Raw genomic sequence first — 20765 nt, forward strand, 5'->3', positions numbered from 1 at the left:
AGTGTCTTGGAGCTTTGTGATGAGAAGTGCATGCAGCATTGTGATAAGAAGGCCATGGAGGATTCTGATGACATGCGTCATGGAGCTTTGTGATGACAAGAGCATGGAGCATTGTGATGAGAAGACCATGGATAATGGTGATGACGAGCGTCATGGGGCGTTGTGATGAAAAGTGTTATGGAACATTGAGATCTCAAGGCTTTAGAGCATTGTGATGGCAGATGTCATGGAGCATTTTGATTTCATTTTGGTTACAATAGCGTGAAGCAATATGATGATGGACATGTTGCATTGTGAATACAGGGTTCATGGAGCTTTGAGAGAAAAAGTGGCATGGAGCTTTGTGATTACAGGGTTTTTGGAGCATTGTGATGACAAGGGCACGGAACACTGTGATACATGGGTCATGTAGGATTGTAACGACAAGGGCATGGAGAATTGTGATGACAAGAGCTTGTAACATTGTGATGAGAAGTGTCATGGAGCATTGTGATGACAAAGACGTAGAGAATTGTGATGACAAGGGACATGGAGCATTGTGATGACCAGAGCATGGACCATTTGTCTGACATGTTTCATGGATTATTGTGATGACAAATGTCATGGAGCATTTTGATGACAAGGGCGTGGGGCATTGTGATGGGAAGAGCAGTGAGCATTTTAATGACAAGTTTTATGGAGCATTGTGATGACAAGCGCAAGTCACATTTTGATGCCATGGGTCATGGAGCACAGTGCTGACAAGGTCATTCAGCTTTGTTATGACAAGGGTCATGGAGCATTGAGATGAAAAGGGACATGGAGCATTGTGATTACAGGGGTCTAGGAGCTTTGGATGACAGAGGTCATGGATCATTTTGATTTGATTGTGATGACAATAGCCTGAAGCATTATGATGATGGGCATTGTCCATTGAGATGACAGGTGTAATGGAGCATTGAGATGAAAAGGGGCATGGAGCACTGTGATTACAGTGGTACAGGAGCATTGTGATGACAAGAGCATGGAGCATTGTGATGAAAAGTGCTTGGAGCCTTTTCATGACATGTTTCAAGGAGCATTCTGAAGACGAGTGTCAGGGAGCATTGTGATGACAACTCTCTTTAGCATTGTGATGACAAAGATCATGGAGCACTGTGATGACAGGTGTCATGGAGCATTGTGATGAGAAGGTCATGGAGCATTGGGCTGAAAATATTCATGGAGTATTGTGGTGAGAGGGTTCATGGATCCTTTTGATGGCAATGGAATGGAGCATTGTGATGACAAGGTCCTGGAGTATTGTGAAGAGAAGACCATGGAGCCTTGTGATGACAAGTCTAATGGAGCATTCTGATGAAAAGGGGCATGGAGCATTGTGATTACAGGGCCCTGGAGCCTTGTAATGACAAGAGCAAGGAGCATTGTGATGAGAAGGCCATGGAGCATTCTCTTGATTTGTGTCATGGTGTTTTGTGATGACAAGGGCATGGACCATTGTGATTGCAGGCGTCTTGGAGCATTGTGATGACAAGGGTCATCGAGCCTTGTGAGGAGAAGGCCGTGGGACATTATGATGGCGGGGGTCATTGAGCATTGTTATGACGGGGGTAATGGAGCATAGTGATGAAAAGGTCACGGTACATAGGTCTATAAAATTTCATGGATTATTGTGATGACAGTGGGTATGGAGCATTGTGATGACAAGGGCTCCGAACACTGTGATACATGGGTCATGGAGGATTGTAATGACATGGGCATGGAGCATTGTGATGAGAAGGGCATTGAGAATTGTGATGACAAGCGTCATGGAGCTTTGTGATGACAAGGGTCATGGAGCTGTGTGATAACAAATGTCATGGAGCAGTTTGATGACAAGGGCATGGTGCATTGTGATGATAGGGTTCATGGAGCACTGACATGAAAAGTGTCATGGAGCATCGTTATGACAGGGGTCTTGGAGGATTGTGATGACAAGGACATGGAGCATTGTGATGAGAAGGCCAAGGAGAATTCTGATGACATCCGTCATGGAGCTTCGTGATGACAAGGGCATAGAGCATTGTGATTACAGGGGTCTTGGAGCATTGAGATGAAAAGGGGCATAGTGCATTTTGATTACAGGGGTAATGGAGCATTGTGATGACAAGGGAATCGAGCATTGTGATGAAATAGGCATGGAACCTTTTCATGAAAGGGTTCAAGGAGGATTCTGATGACAAGTGTCAGGGAGCATTGCTATGACAATAGTCATGAAGCACTGTGATGACAGGGCTAATGGAGCATTATGATGAGAATGTCATGGAGCATTGGGCTGAAAATGTTCATGGAGTATTGTGATGAGAGGTGTCATGGACCCTTGTGATGACAAGGGATTGGAGCATTGAGATGAGAAGAACATGGAGCCTTGTGATGACAAGTCTCATGGAGCATTCTGATGAAAAGGGGCATGGAGCATTGTGATTACAGGGGTCATGGAGCATTGTGATGACAATGGCATGGAGCAATTTGATGTGAAGGCCATGGAGCTTTCTGATGATATGTGTCATGGAGTTTTGTGATGAAAAGTGCATGGAGCATTGTGATTACATGGATCTTGGGGCACTGTGATGACAATGGTCATGGAGCCTTGTGATGAAAAGGCCGTGGAACATCTTGATGGCATGGGTCATGGAGCATTGTTATGACAATGGTAATGGAGCATTGTGATGACAAAGTCATGGAGCATTTTGATGAGAAGGGCATAGAGCTTTGTGATGACAAGCATCATGGAGCTTTGGGATGACAAAGTCATGGAGCAATGTGATGAGAGGGTTCATGGAGCATTATGATGACGATGGCATGGAGCATTGTGATGCCAAAGGTCATGGACCTTTGTGATGACAAATGTCATGTAGCATTTTGATGACAAGGGCATGGTGCATTGTGATGAGTAGGACAGAAAGCAATGTGATGACAGGGTCATGAGGCAGTTGGATGAAAAGTGTCATGGAACATTTTGATGACAGGCGTTATGGATCATTGTGATGTCAAGGGTCATCGAGCATTGTAATGAAAAGTGTCATGGTGCATTTTGATGACAGGGGTTATAGTACATTGTGATGTCAGGGGTCATGGAGCAGTGTGATGATAAGGGCATGTAGCATTGTGATGACAGGGGTCATGGAACATTGTGATGACATGGGTGAGGTAGTATTGTGATGACTAGTGATGGAACATTGTGATATCAGTGCTGAGAGAGCATTTTGATGAGAATTGCATGGAGAAATTTGATGACAAGTTTTATGGAGCATTGTGATGACAAGCTTGTGGAGAATTGTGATGACAAGTGCATGGCATATTGTGATGACATATGTCATGGAGCATTGTGCTGACAAGCACATGGAGCATTTTGGTGACAATGGCATGGAGCATTGTGATGACAGAGGCATTACGAATTGGTCTGACAAGTTTCATGGATTATTGTGATGACAGTGGGCATGGCGAATTGTGATGACAAGGGCCTGGAGCATTGTGAGGACAAGTTTGTGGAGTATTGTGAAGACAGGTGTCCGGGAGCATTGTGATGACATATGTTCTGGTCCATTGTGATGAGAATGGCATGGGTAATTGTGATGCCAAGTGTCATGGAGGATTGTGATGTCAAACGTAATGGAGCGTTGTGATGACAAGGTCTTGGTGCATTGTGATGACAAGGGCCATTGAGAAGTTTGATGACAAGGTCGTGAAGCATTGTGATGACAAGCGCATGTACCTTGCTATGACAGGGGTCATGGAGCATTGCGATTACAAATGCATGGAGAATAGTGATGACAAGAGCATGTAACATTGTGATGAGAAGTGTTTTGGAGCATTGTGATGACAAGGACGTGGAGAATTGTGATGACAAGGGACATGGAGCATTGTGAGGACCAGGGCATGGAGCACTGTGATGTCAAGAACGTGCAGCATTGTGATGATAAGTCCATGGATAATAGTGATGACGAGTGTCATGGAGCACTGTAATGGTAAGGGGCATGGAGCATTGTGAGGAGAGCTGTCATGGAGTATTGTGGTGACAGGGGTCATGGAGCATTGTGATGACAATTGTCATGGAGCTTTCTGATGACAAGCTTGTGGAATATTGTGATGACAATGGCATGGAGCATTGTGATGGAAAGGGTATGGATCATTGTGATGAAAAAGGCATGGATCCTTTTCATGACAGGATTCAAGGAGCATTCTGAAGACAAGAGAAAGGGAGCATTGTGATGACAAGTGTATTGAGCTTTGTGATGACAAAGGTCATGGAGCATTGAGATGACAAGGTCATGGAGTATGGTGATGACAGGCATCATGGAGCGTTTTGATGACAAGTCTTATGGAACATTGTGATCACACGTGTTTGGAGCATTGCGATGACAGAGTTCATGGATCATATTGATTTCAAGGAGCATGGATCTTTGTGATGAAAAGGGCATGAAGCAATGTGATCCCAAGATGCATGGAGGATTGTGATGACAATGGTAATGGAGGAATATGATGACAAACGCATGGAGCATTGTGATGAAAAGGTCATGTAGCGTTTTGCTGACAAAGGCATGGAGCATTGATATGACAAGTGTCATGGAGCACTGTGATGACAAACACCACGTAGCATTGTGATTACAGGGGTCATGGAGCATTGGGATGGCACGGCCGAGGATCATTGTGTTGACAAGTGATATGGAGAATTTTGATGACAAGAGTCCCGGATCATTGTGTTGTCAGGGGTCATGGAGCGTTGTGATGAGAGTTGTCATGGAGCATTGGGATGACAAGGGTCATGGAGCATTGTGATCATAAGGTTATGGAGCATTGGGCTGAAAATGTTCATGGAGTATTGTGATGAGAGGTGTCATGGAGCATTGTGATGACAAGGGAATGGAGCATTGTGATGACAATGTCCTGGAGCATTTAATGAGAAGACCATGGAGCCATGTGATGACAAGTCTCATGGAGCATTCTCACGAAAATCGGCATGGAGCATTGTGATTTCTGTGGTCTTGGAGCTTTGTGATGAATAGGGCATGGAGCCTTGTGATGAAAATGGCATGGAGCCTTGCCATGACAGGGTTCCAAGAGCATATTGACATCAAGTGTCAGGGACCACTGTGATGACAAGTGTATTGAGCATGGTGATTCCAAAGCTCATGGAGCATTGTGATGAGAACACCATGGATAATTTTGATGACAAGCGTCATGGGGAGTTGTGAGGACAAGTGTTATGGAACATTGTGATCACAAGGGATTGGAGCCTTGTGATGACAGAGGTCATGGAGCATTTTGAGTTCATTCTGATGACAATAGCATGAAGCTCTATGATGATGGGCATGGTGCATTGTGATGACAGTGTTCATGGAGCAATGAGATGAAAAGGTGCATGGAACATTGTAGTTACAAGTGTCTTGGAGCTTTGTGATGAGAAGGGCATGCAGCATTGTGATAAGAAGGCCATGGAGGATTCTGATGACATGCGTCATGGAGCTTTGTGATGACAAGAGCATGGAGCATTGTGATGAGAAGACCATGGATAATGGTGATGACGAGCGTCATGGGGCGTTGTGATGAAAAGTGTTATGGAACATTGAGATCTCAAGGCTTTAGAGCATTGTGATGGCAGATGTCATGGAGCATTTTGATTTCATTTTGGTTACAATAGCGTGAAGCAATATGATGATGGACATGTTGCATTGTGAATACAGGGTTCATGGAGCTTTGAGAGAAAAAGTGGCATGGAGCTTTGTGATTACAGGGTTTTTGGAGCATTGTGATGACAAGGGCACGGAACACTGTGATACATGGGTCATGTAGGATTGTAACGACAAGGGCATGGAGAATTGTGATGACAAGAGCTTGTAACATTGTGATGAGAAGTGTCATGGAGCATTGTGATGACAAAGATGTAGAGAATTGTGATGACAAGGGACATGGAGCATTGTGATGACCAGAGCATAGACCATTGGTCTGACAAGTTTCATGGATTATTGTGATGACAAATGTCATGGAGCATTTTAGATGACTATTGCGTGGGGCATTGTGATGGGAAGAGAAGGGAGCATTGTGATGACAAGGTTTATGGAGCATTGTGATGACAAGGTTGTGGTGCATTGTGATGACAAGCGCAAGTCACATTTTGATGCCATGGGTCATGGAGCACAGTGCTGACAAGGTCATTCAGCTTTGTTATGACAAGGGTCATGGAGCATTGAGATGAAAAGGGACATGGAGCATTGTGATTACAGGGGTCTAGGAGCTTTGGATGACAGAGGTCATGGATCATTTTGATTTGATTGTGATGACAATAGCCTGAAGCATTATGATGATGGGCATTGTCCATTGAGATGACAGGTGTAATGGAGCATTGAGATGAAAAGGGGCATGGAGCACTGTGATTACAGTGGTACAGGAGCATTGTGATGACAAGAGCATGGAGCATTGTGATGAAAAGTGCTTGGAGCCTTTTCATGACATGTTTCAAGGAGCATTCTGAAGACGAGTGTCAGGGAGCATTGTGATGACAACTCTCTTTAGCATTGTGATGACAAAGGTCATGGAGCACTGTGATGACAGGTGTCATGGAGCATTGTGATGAGAAGGTCATGGAGCATTGGGCTGAAAATATTCATGGAGTATTGTGGTGAGAGGGTTCATGGATCCTTTGGATGGCAATGGAATGGAGCATTGTGATGACAAGGTCCTGGAGTATTGTGAAGAGAAGACCATGGAGCCTTTTGATGACAAGTCTAATGGAGCATTCTGATGAAAAGGGGCATGGAGCATTGTGATTACAGGGCCCTGGAGCCTTGTAATGACAAGAGCAAGGAGCATTGTGATGAGAAGGCCATGGAGCATTCTCTTGATTTGTGTCATGGTGTTTTGTGATGACAAGGGCATGGACCATTGTGATTGCAGGCGTCTTGGAGCATTGTGATGACAAGGGTCATCGAGCCTTGTGAGGAGAAGGCCGTGGGACATTATGATGGCGGGGGTCATTGAGCATTGTTATGACGGGGGTAATGGAGCATAGTGATGAAAAGGTCACGGTACATAGGTCTATAAAATTTCATGGATTATTGTGATGACAGTGGGTATGGAGCATTGTGATGACAAGGGCTCCGAACACTGTGATACATGGGTCATGGAGGATTGTAAGACATGGGCATGAAGCATTGTGATGAGAAGGGCATTGAGAATTGTGATGACAAGCGTCATGGAGCTTTGTGATGACAAGGGTCATGGAGCTGTGTGATAACAAATGTCATGGAGCAGTTTGATGACAAGGGCATGGTGCATTGTGATGCTAGGGTTCATGGAGCACTGACATGAAAAGTGTCATGGAGCATCGTTATGACAGGGGTCTTGGAGGATTGTGATGACAAGGACATGGAGCATTGTGATGAGAAGGCCAGGGAGAATTCTGATGACATCTGTCATGGAGCTTCGTGATGACAAGGGCATAGAGCATTATGATTACAGGGGTCTTGGAGCATTGAGATGAAAAGGGGCATGGTGCATTTTGATTACAGGTGTAATGGAGCATTGTGATGACAAGGGAATCGAGCATTGTGATGAAATAGGCATGGAACCTTTTCATGAAAGGGTTCAAGGAGGATTCTGATGACAAGTGTCAGGGAGCATTGCGATGACAATAGTCATGAAGCACTGTGATGACAGGGCTAATGGAGCATTGTGATGAGAATGTCATGGAGCATTGGGCTGAAAATGTTCATGGAGTATTGTGATGAGAGGTGCCATGGACCCTTGTGATGACAAGGGATTGGAGCATTGAAATGAGAAGAACATGGAGCCTTGTGATGACAAGTCTCATGGAGCATTCTGATGAAAAGGGGCATGGAGCATTGTGATTACAGGGGTCATGGAGCATTGTGATGACAATGGCATGGAGCAATTTGATGTGAAGGCCATGGAGCTTTCTGATGATATGTGTCATGGAGTTTTGTGATGAAAAGTGCATGGAGCATTGTGATTACATGGATCTTGGGGCACTGTGATGACAAAGGTAATGGAGCCTTGTGATGAAAAGGCCGTGGAACATCTTGATGGCATGGGTCATGGAGCATTGTTATGACAATGGTAATGGAGCATTGTGATGACAAAGTCATGGAGCATTTTGATGAGAAGGGCATAGAGCTTTGTGATGACAAGCATCATGGAGCTTTGGGATGACAAAGTCATGGAGCAATGTGATGAGAGGGTTCATGGAGCATTATGATGACGATGGCATGGAGCATTGTGATGCCAAAGGTCATGGACCTTTGTGATGACAAATGTCATGTAGCATTTTGATGACAAGGGCATGGTGCATTGTGATGAGTAGGACAGAAAGCAATGTGATGACAGGGTCACGAGGCAGTTGGATGAAAAGTGTCATGGAACATTTTGATGACAGGCGTTATGGATCATTGTGATGTCAAGGGTCATCGAGCATTGTAATGAAAAGTGTCATGGTGCATTTTGATGACAGGGGTTATAGTACATTGTGATGTCAGGGGTCATGGAGCAGTGTGATGATAAGGGCATGTAGCATTGTGATGACAGGGGTCATGGAACATTGTGATGACATGGGTGAGGTAGTATTGTGATGACTAGTGATGGAACATTGTGATATCAGTGCTGAGAGAGCATTTTGATGAGAATTGCATGGAGAAATTTGATGACAAGTTTTATGGAGCATTGTGATGACAAGCTTGTGGAGAATTGTGATGACAAGTGCATGGCATATTGTGATGACATATGTCATGGAGCATTGTGCTGACAAGCACATGGAGCTTTTTGCTGACAATGGCATGGAGCATTGTGATGACAGAGGCATAACGAATTGGTCTGACAAGTTTCATGGATTATTGTGATGACAGTGGGCATGGCGAATTGTGATGACAAGGGCCTGGAGCATTGTGAGGACAAGTTTGTGGAGTATTGTGAAGACAGGTGTCCGGGAGCATTGTGATGACATATGTTCTGGTCCATTGTGATGAGAATGGCATGGGTAATTGTGATGCCAAGTGTCATGGAGGATTGTGATGTCAAACGTAATGGAGCGTTGTGATGACAAGGTCTTGGTGCATTGTGATGACAAGGGCCATTGAGAAGTTTGATGACAAGGTCGTGAAGCATTGTGATGACAAGCGCATGTACCTTGCTATGACAGGGGTCATGGAGCATTGCGATTACAAATGCATGGAGAATAGTGATGACAAGAGCATGTAACATTGTGATGAGAAGTGTTTTGGAGCATTGTGATGACAAGGACTTGGAGAATTGTGATGACAAGGGACATGGAGCATTGTGAGGACCAGGGCATGGAGCACTGTGATGACATGAACGTGCAGCATTGTGATGATAAGTCCATGGATAATAGTGATGACGAGTGTCATGGAGCACTGTAATGGTAAGGGTCATGGAGCATTGTGAGGAGAGCTGTCATGGAGTATTGTGGTGACAGGGGTCATGGGGCATTGTGATGACAATTGTCATGGAGCTTTTTGATGACAAGCTTGTGGAATATTGTGATGACAATGGCATGGAGCATTGTGATGGAAAGGGTATGGATCATTGTGATGAAAAAGGCATGGATCCTTTTCATGACAGGATTCAAGGAGCATTCCGAAGACAAGAGTCAGGGAGCATTGTGATGACAAGTGTATTGAGCTTTGTGATGACAAAGGTCATGGAGCATTGAGATGACAAGGTCATGGAGTATGGTGATGACAGGCATCATGGAGCGTTGTGATGACAAGTCTTATGGAACATTGTGATCACACGTGTTTGGAGCATTGCGATGACAGAGTTCATGGATCATATTGATTTCAAGGAGCATGGATCTTTGTGATGAAAAGGGCATGAAGCAATGTGATCCCAAGATGCATGGAGGATTGTGATGACAATGGTAATGGAGGAATATGATGACAAACGCATGGAGCATTGTGATGAAAAGGTCATGTAGCGTTTTGCTGACAAAGGCATGGAGCATTGATATGACAAGTGTCATGGAGCACTGTGATGACAAACGTCACGTAGCATTGTGATTACAGGGGTCATGGAGCATTGGGATGACACGGCCAAGGATCATTGTGTTGACAAGTGTTATGGAGAATTTTGATGACAAGAGTCCCGGATCATTGTGTTTTCAGGGGTCATGGAGCGTTGTGATGACAGTGGTCATAGAGCATTGGGATGACAAGGGTCATGGAGCATTGTGATCATAAGGTCATGGAGCATTGGGCTGAAAATATTCATGGAGTATTGTGATGACAGGTGGCATGGAGCATTGTGATGACAAGGGAAGGGAGCATTGTGATGACAATGTCCTGGAGCATTTAATGAGAAGACCATGGAGCCATGTGATGACTAGTCTCATGGAGAATTCTCACGAAAAGCGGCATGGAGCATTGTGATTACTGTGGTCTTGGAGCATTGTGATGAATAGGGCATGGAGCATTGTGATGAAAAATGCATGGAGCCTTGCCATGACAGGGTTCCAAGAGCATATTGACATCAAGTGTCAGGGACCATTGTGATGAAAAGTGTATTGAGCATTGTGAAGCCAAACTCATGGAGCATTGTGATGAGAAGACCATGGATAATTTTGATGACGAGCGTCATGGGGCGTTGTGAGGACAAGTGTTATGGAACATTGTGATCACAAGGGATTGGAGCCTTGTGATGACAGAGGTCATGGAGCATTTTGAGTTCATTCTGATGACAATAGCATGAAGCACTATGATGATGTGCATGGTGCATTGTGATGACAGGGTTCATGGAACATTGAGATGAAAAGGGGCATGGAGCATTGTAGTTACAAGGGTCTTGGAGCTTTGTGATGAGAAGGGCATGCAGCATTGTGATGAGAAGGCCATGGAGGATTCTGATGACATGCGTCATGGAGCTTTGTGATGACAAGGGCATGGAGCATTGTGATGAGAAGACCATGGATAATGGTGATGACGAGCATCATGAGGCGTTGTGATGAAAAGTGCTGGGAACATTGTGATCCCAAGGCTTTAGAGCATTGTGATGGCAGATGTCATGGAGCATTTTGATTTCATTTTGATTACAATAGCGTGAAGCAATAAGATGATGGACATGTTGCATTGTGATTACAGGGTTCTTGGAGCATTGTGATGACAAGGGCATGGAGCATTGTGATGAGAAGGCCATGGAGCATTCTGATGACTTGTGTCATGGAGATTTTGATGACAAGGGCATGAAGCACTGTTGTAACAGTGGTCTTAGAGCATTGTGATTACAAGGGTTATGGAGCCTTGTGATAAGAAGGCCGTGGAACATTGTGATGGCTGGGGTCATGGAGCATTGTTATGACAGTGGCAATGGAGCATTGTGATGACAAGGGCATGGAGCATTGGTCTGAAAAGTTTCATGGATTATTGTGATGAGAGTGGGCATGGAGCATTGTGATAACAAGGGCACGGAACACTGTGATACATGGGTCATGTAGGATTGTAACGACAAGGGAATGGAGAATTGTGATGACAGGAGCATGTAACATTGTGATGAGACGTGTCATGGAGCATTGTGATGACAAAGATGTAGAGAATTGTGATGACAAGGGACATGGAGCATTGTGATGACCAGAGCATGGAGCATTGGTCTGACAAGTTTCATGGATTATTTGGATGACGAGTGTCAGGGAGCATTGTGATGACAACTCTCTTGAGCATTGTGATGACAAAGATCATGGATCACTCTGATGACATGTGTCATGGAGCATTGTGATGAGTAGGTCATGGAGCATTGGGCTGAAAATATTCATGGAGTATTGTGGTAACAGGTGTCATGGATCCTTTTGATAGCAAGGGAATGGAGCATTGTGATGACAAGATCCTGTAGCATAGTGATGAGAAGACCATGGAGCCTTGTGATGACAAGTCTAATGGAGCATTCTGATGAAAAGGGGTATGGAGCATTGTGATTACAGGGCCCTGGAGCATTGTAATGACAAGAGCAAGGAGCTTTGTGATGAGAAGGCCATGGAGCATTCTCATGATTTGTGTCATGGTGTTTTGTGATGACAAGGGCATGGACCATTGTGATTGCAGGCGTCTTGGAGCTTTGTGATGACAAGGGTCATGGAGCCTTGTGAGGAGAAGGCCGTGGGACATTATGATGGCAGGGGTCATGGAGCATTGTTATGACGGGTGTAATGGAGCATTGTGATGAAAAGGGCACGGAACATAGGTCTATAAAATTTCATGGATTATTGTGATGACAGTGGGTATGGAGCATTGTGATGACAAGGGCTCGGAACACTGTGATACATGGGTCATGGAGGATTGTAATGACATGGGCATGGAGCATTGTGATGAGAAGGGCATCGAGAATTGTGATGACAAGCGTCATGGAACATTGTGATGACAAGGGCATGGAGCATATGATGAGAGGTTTCAGGGAACATTGTGATGACAATGGCATGGAGCATTGTGATGCCAAGGGTCATGGATCTGTGTGATAACAAATGTCACGGAGCAGTTTGATGACAAGGGCATGGTGCATTGTGATGAGAAGGGCAGGGAGCATTGTGATGACAGGTGTTATGGAACATTATGATGTCATGGCTCATGGAGAATTGTGATGATAGGGGCATGTAGCATGGTGATGACAGGTCTCATGGAACATTGTGAGATGACAAGTGTTTTGAGCATTGTGATGACAAACATCTTGGATCATTGAGATGACAAGGGCATGGAGTAGTGTGATGACAGGCATCATGGAGCATTGTGATGAGTGTGTTATGGATCATTGTGATCACAAGGCTTTGGAGCCTAGTGATTACAGAGGTCATGGATCATGTTGATTTCAAGGAGCATGGAACATTGTGATGACAAGGGCATGAAGCAATGTGATCCCAAGTTTCAGGGAGGATTGTGATGACAATGGTAAAGGAGAATTGTGATGAGAATCACATGGAGCACTGTGATGACAAGGTCATGTAGCATTTTGCTGACAAAGGCATGGAGCATTGTGATGACAAGTGTCATGGAACATTGTGATAACAGGGGTCATAGAGCATTAGGATGACAAGAGCATGTACCATTTTGATGAGAAGAGTCATGGAGCATTTTGATGACAAGAGCCACAGATCATTGTGTTGTCAGGGGTCATTGAGCGTTGTGATGACAGTGGTCATGGAGCATTGGGCTGAAAATGTTCTTGGAGCATTGTGAACACAAGGGAATGGAGCATTGTGGTGACAATATCCTGGAGCATTGTGCTGAGATGACCATGGTGTCTTTTGATGACAAGTCTCATGAAGCAAGCTAATGGAAAGGGGCATGGAGCATTGTGATTACAGTTGTCTTGGAGCATTGTGATGACAAGAGCATGGAGCATTGTGATGAGAAGTCCATGGAACATTCTGATGACATGCATCATGGAGCTTTGTGATGACAATGGCAAGAGGCATTGTGATTACAGGGGTCTTGGAGCATTGTGATGAAAAGGGCATGGATCATTGTGATGACAAAGGCATGGAGCCTTGTCATGACAGGGTTCAAGGAACATACTGACGACAAGTGTCAGGGAGCATTGTGATGACAAGTGTCATGGAGCACTGTGATGACAAGCATCATGGAGCCTTGTGATAACCGGGATCTTGGAGCATTGTGATGAAAAGTGAATGCATCATTGTGATGAAAAAGGCATGGTGCCTTGTCATGACAGGTTTCAAGGAGCACCCAGACGACAAGTGTCAGGGAGCATTGTGATGAAAAGTGTATTGAGCATTGTGATGACAAAGGTCATGGAGCATTGTGATGAGAAGACCATGGATAATTGGGATGACGAGCGTCATGGGGCGTTGTGATGACAAGTGTTATGGAACATTGTGATCAAAAGGGTTTGGAGCATTGTGATGACAGAGGTCATGGAGCATTTTGATTTCATTGTGATGACAAAATCATGAAGCATTATGATGAAGGGCATGGTGCATTGTGATGATAGGGTTCATGGAGCACTGAGATGAAAAGTGTCATGGAGCATTGTTATGACAGGTATCTTGAAGCATTGTGATGACAAGGGCATGGAGCATTGTGATGAGAAGGCCAAGGAGAATTCTGATGACATGCGTCATGGATCTTCGTGATGACAAGGGCATAGAGCATTGTGATTACAGGGGTCTTGGAGAATTGAGATGAAAAGGGGCGTGGAGCATTGTGAGTACAGTGGTAAAGGAGCACTGTGATGACAAGGGAATTGAGAATTGTGATGAAATAGGCATGGAACCTTTTCATGACAGGGTTCAAGGAGGATTCTGCTGACAAGTGTCTGGGAGCATTGTGATGACAAAAGTCATGAAGCACTGTGATGACAGGGGTAATGGAGCATTGTGATGAGAAGGTCATGGAGCATTGGGCTCAAAATATTCATGGAGTATTGTGATGACAAGGGAATGGAGCACTGTGATGACAAGGGAATGGAGCATTGAGATGAGTAGACCATGGAGCCTTGTGATGACAAGTCTCATGGAGCATTCTGATGAAAAGGGGTATGGAGCATTGTGATTACAGGGCTCTTGGAGCATTGTGATGACAATGGCGTGGAGCATTTTGATGAGAAGTCCATGGAGCTTTCTGATGATATGTGTCATGGAGTTTTGTGATGAAAAGGGCAAGGAGCTTTGTGATTACAGGGGTCTTGGAGCACTGTGATGACAATGGTCATGGAGCCTTGTGATGAACAGGCCGTGGAATATTTTGATGGCAGGGGTCATGGAGCAAACATTGTTATGACAGTGGTAATGGAGCATTGTGATGACAAAGGCATGGAGCATTTTGATGAGAAGGGTATCGAGCATTTTGATGACAAGCATCATGGAGCTTTGGGATGACAAAGTCATGGAGCAATGTGATGAGAGGGTTCATGGAGCATTGTGATGACAATGGCATGGAGCATTGTGATGCCAAACGTAATGGACCTTTGTGATGACAAATGTCATGCAGCATTTTGATGACAAGGGCATGGTGCATTGTGATGAGTAAGACAGAGAGAAATGTGATGACAGGGTCATCGAGCAGATGGATGAAAAGTGTCATGGAACATTTTGATGACAGGGGTTATGGATCATTGTGATATCAAGGGTCATCGAGCATTGTGATGAAAAGGGTCATGGTGCATTTTGATGGCAGGGGTTATAATACATGGTGATGTCAGCGGTCATGGAGCACTGTGATGATAAGGGCATGTAGCATTGTGATGACAGGGGTCATGGAACATTGTGATGACATGGTTGTGGGAGTATTGTGATGACCAGTGATGGAAAATTGTGATATCAGTGGTGAGAGAGCATTTTGATGAGAAGTGCTTGGAGAAATTTGAGGACAAGTTTTATGGAGCATTGTGATGACAAGCTTGTGGAGAATTGTGATGACAAGTGCATGGCATATTGTGATGACATGTGTCATGGAGCATTGTGCTGACAAGCATATGGAGCATTGTGGTGACAATGGCATGGAGCATTGTGATGACAGAGGCATGACGAATTGGCCTGACAAGTTTCATGGATTATTGTGATGACAGTGGGCATGGTGAATTGTGATGAAAAGGGCACGGAGCATTGGCATGACAAGTTTATGGATTATTGTGAAGACAGGTGTCCGGGAGCATTGTGATGACATATGTTCTGGTCCATTGTGATGAGAATGGCATGGAGAATTGTGAGGCCAAGTGTCATGGAGGATTGTGATGTCAAACGTAATGGAGCATTGTGATGACAAGGTCTTGGAGCATTGTGATGACAAGGGCAAGGAGCATTGTGATGACAAGGGCCATTGAGAAGTTTGATGACAAGGTCTTGAAGCATTGTGATGACAAGCACATGTACCTTGCTATGACAGTGATCATGGAGCATTGCGATTACAAATGCATGGAGAATGGTGATGACAAGAGCATGTAACATTGTGATGAGAAGTGTTTTGGAGCATTGTGATGACAAGGACGTAGAGAATTGTGATGACAGGGACATGGAGCATTGTGAGGACCAGGGCATGGAGCACTGTGATGACAAGAACGTGGAGCATTGTGATGAGAAGTCCATGGATAATTGTTATGACGAGTGTCATGGAGCACTGTAATGACAAGGGGCATGGAGCATTGTGAGGACAGGTGTCATGGAGCATTGTGGTGATAGGGGTCATGGAGCATTGTGAGGACAAGTGTCATGGAGCATTCTGATGACAAGCTTGTGGAGTATTGTGATGAAAATGGCATGGAGAAATGTGATGGAAAGGGTATGGATCATTGTAATGAAAAAGGCATGGATCCTTTTCATGACAGGATTCAAGGAGCATTCCGAAGACAAGTGTCACGGATCATTGTGATGACAGGTGTATTGAGCATTGTGATGACAAAGGTCATGGAGCATTGAGATGACAAGGGCATGGAGTACTGTGATGACAGGCATCATGGAGCGTTGTGATGACAAGTGTTATGGAACATTGTGATCACACGGGTTTGGAGCATTGCGATGACAGAGTTCATGGATCATATTGATATCAAGGAGCATGGATCTTTGTGATGACAAGGACATGAAGCAATGTGATCCCAAGATGCATGGAGGATTGTGATGACAATGGTAATGGAGGAATGTGATGACAAGCGCATGGAGCATTGTGATGAAAAGGTCATGTAGCGTTTTGGTGACAAAGGCATGGAGCATTGTCATGACAAGTGTCATGGAGCACTATGATGACAAACGTCACGTAGCATTGTGATTACAGGGGTCATGGAGCATTGGGATGGCACGGCCAAGGATCATTGTGTTGACAAGTGATATGGAGAATTTTGATGACAAGAGTCCCGGGTCATTGTGTTGTCAGGGGTCATGGAGCGTTGTGATGACAGTTGTCATGGAGCATTGGGATGACAAGGGTCATGGAGCATTGTGATCATAAGGTTATGGAGCATTGGGCTGAAAATATTCATGGAGTATTGTGATGAGAGGTGTCATGGAGCATTGTGATGACAAGGGAATGGAGCATTGTGATGACAATGTCCTGGAGCATTTAATGAGAAGACCATGGAGCCATGTGATGACAAGTCTCATGGAGCATTCTCACGAAAATCGGCATGGAGCATTGTGATTTCTGTGGTCTTGGAGCTTTGTGATGAATAGGGCATGGAGCCTTGTGATGAAAATGGCATGGAGCCTTGCCATGACAGGGTTCCAAGAGCATATTGACATCAAGTGTCAGGGACCACTGTGATGACAAGTGTATTGAGCATGGTGATTCCAAAGCTCATGGAGCATTGTGATGAGAACACCATGGATAATTTTGATGACAAGCGTCATGGGGAGTTGTGAGGACAAGTGTTATGGAACATTGTGATCACAAGGGATTGGAGCCTTGTGATGACAGAGGTCATGGAGCATTTTGAGTTCATTCTGATGACAATAGCATGAAGCTCTATGATGATGGGCATGGTGCATTGTGATGACAGTGTTCATGGAGCAATGAGATGAAAAGGTGCATGGAACATTGTAGTTACAAGTGTCTTGGAGCTTTGTGATGAGAAGTGCATGCAGCATTGTGATAAGAAGGCCATGGAGGATTCTGATGACATGCGTCATGGAGCTTTGTGATGACAAGAGCATGGAGCATTGTGATGAGAAGACCATGGATAATGGTGATGACGAGCGTCATGGGGCGTTGTGATGAAAAGTGTTATGGAACATTGAGATCTCAAGGCTTTAGAGCATTGTGATGGCAGATGTCATGGAGCATTTTGATTTCATTTTGGTTACAATAGCGTGAAGCAATATGATGATGGACATGTTGCATTGTGAATACAGGGTTCATGGAGCTTTGAGAGAAAAAGTGGCATGGAGCTTTGTGATTACAGGGTTTTTGGAGCATTGTGATGACAAGGGCACGGAACACTGTGATACATGGGTCATGTAGGATTGTAACGACAAGGGCATGGAGAATTGTGATGACAAGAGCTTGTAACATTGTGATGAGAAGTGTCATGGAGCATTGTGATGACAAAGACGTAGAGAATTGTGATGACAAGGGACATGGAGCATTGTGATGACCAGAGCATGGACCATTTGTCTGACATGTTTCATGGATTATTGTGATGACAAATGTCATGGAGCATTTTGATGACAAGGGCGTGGGGCATTGTGATGGGAAGAGCAGTGAGCATTTTAATGACAAGTTTTATGGAGCATTGTGATGAAAAGCGCAAGTCACATTTTGATGCCATGGGTCATGGAGCACAGTGCTGACAAGGTCATTCAGCTTTGTTATGACAAGGGTCATGGAGCATTGAGATGAAAAGGGACATGGAGCATTGTGATTACAGGGGTCTAGGAGCTTTGGATGACAGAGGTCATGGATCATTTTGATTTGATTGTGATGACAATAGCCTGAAGCATTATGATGATGGGCATTGTCCATTGAGATGACAGGTGTAATGGAGCATTGAGATGAAAAGGGGCATGGAGCACTGTGATTACAGTGGTACAGGAGCATTGTGATGACAAGAGCATGGAGCATTGTGATGAAAAGTGCTTGGAGCCTTTTCATGACATGTTTCAAGGAGCATTCTGAAGACGAGTGTCAGGGAGCATTTTGATGACAACTCTCTTTAGCATTGTGATGACAAAGATCATGGAGCACTGTGATGACAGGTGTCATGGAGCATTGTGATGAGAAGGTCATGGAGCATTGGGCTGAAAATATTCATGGAGTATTGTGGTGAGAGGGTTCATGGATCCTTTTGATGGCAATGGAATGGAGCATTGTGATGACAAGGTCCTGGAGTATTGTGAAGAGAAGACCATGGAGCCTTGTGATGACAAGTCTAATGGAGCATTCTGATGAAAAGGGGCATGGAGCATTGTGATTACAGGGCCCTGGAGCCTTGTAATGACAAGAGCAAGGAGCATTGTGATGAGAAGGCCATGGAGCATTCTCTTGATTTGTGTCATGGTGTTTTGTGATGACAAGGGCATGGACCATTGTGATTGCAGGCGTCTTGGAGCATTGTGATGACAAGGGTCATCGAGCCTTGTGAGGAGAAGGCCGTGGGACATTATGATGGCGGGGGTCATTGAGCATTGTTATGACGGGGGTAATGGAGCATAGTGATGAAAAGGTCACGGTACATAGGTCTATAAAATTTCATGGATTATTGTGATGACAGTGGGTATGGAGCATTGTGATGACAAGGGCTCCGAACACTGTGATACATGGGTCATGGAGGATTGTAATGACATGGGCATGAAGCATTGTGATGAGAAGGGCATTGAGAATTGTGATGACAAGCGTCATGGAGCTTTGTGATGACAAGGGTCATGGAGCTGTGTGATAACAAATGTCATGGAGCAGTTTGATGACAAGGGCATGGTGCATTGTGATGATAGGGTTCATGGAGCACTGACATGAAAAGTGTCATGGAGCATCGTTATGACAGGGGTCTTGGAGGATTGTGATGACAAGGACATGGAGAATTGTGATGAGAAGGCCAAGGAGAATTCTGATGACATCCGTCATGGAGCTTCGTGATGACAAGGGCATAGAGCATTGTGATTACAGGGGTCTTGGAGCATTGAGATGAAAAGGGGCATAGTGCATTTTGATTACAGGGGTAATGGAGCATTGTGATGACAAGGGAATCGAGCATTGTGATGAAATAGGCATGGAACCTTTTCATGAAAGGGTTCAAGGAGGATTCTGATGACAAGTGTCAGGGAGCATTGCTATGACAATAGTCATGAAGCACTGTGATGACAGGGCTAATGGAGCATTGTGATGAGAATGTCATGGAGCATTGGGCTGAAAATGTTCATGGAGTATTGTGATGAGAGGTGTCATGGACCCTTGTGATGACAAGGGATTGGAGCATTGAGATGAGAACAACATGGAGCCTTGTGATGACAAGTCTCATGGAGCATTCTGATGAAAAGGGGCATGGAGCATTGTGATTACAGGGGTCATGGAGCATTGTGATGACAATGGCATGGAGCAATTTGATGTGAAGGCCATGGAGCTTTCTGATGATATGTGTCATGGAGTTTTGTGATGAAAAGTGCATGGAGCATTGTGATTACATGGATCTTGGGGCACTGTGATGACAATGGTCATGGAGCCTTGTGATGAAAAGGCCGTGGAACATCTTGATGGCATGGGTCATGGAGCATTGTTATGACAATGGTAATGGAGCATTGTGATGACAAAGTCATGGAGCATTTTGATGAGAAGGGCATAGAGCTTTGTGATGACAAGCATCATGGAGCTTTGGGATGACAAAGTCATGGAGCAATGTGATGAGAGGGTTCATGGAGCATTATGATGACGATGGCATGGAGCATTGTGATGCCAAAGGTCATGGACCTTTGTGATGACAAATGTCATGTAGCATTTTGATGACAAGGGCATGGTGCATTGTGATGAGTAGGACAGAAAGCAATGTGATGACAGGGTCATGAGGCAGTTGGATGAAAAGTGTCATGGAACATTTTGATGACAGGCGTTATGGATCATTGTGATGTCAAGGGTCATCGAGCATTGTAATGAAAAGTGTCATGGTGCATTTTGATGACAGGGGTTATAGTACATTGTGATGTCAGGGGTCATGGAGCAGTGTGATGATAAGGGCATGTAGCATTGTGATGACAGGGGTCATGGAACATTGTGATGACATGGGTGAGGTAGTATTGTGATGACTAGTGATGGAACATTGTGATATCAGTGCTGAGAGAGCATTTTGATGAGAATTGCATGGAG

Source organism: Mesoplodon densirostris, chromosome Y (assembly GCF_025265405.1).
Source record: "Mesoplodon densirostris isolate mMesDen1 chromosome Y, mMesDen1 primary haplotype, whole genome shotgun sequence".
In the NCBI taxonomy this organism is placed as follows: domain Eukaryota; kingdom Metazoa; phylum Chordata; class Mammalia; order Artiodactyla; family Ziphiidae; genus Mesoplodon; species Mesoplodon densirostris.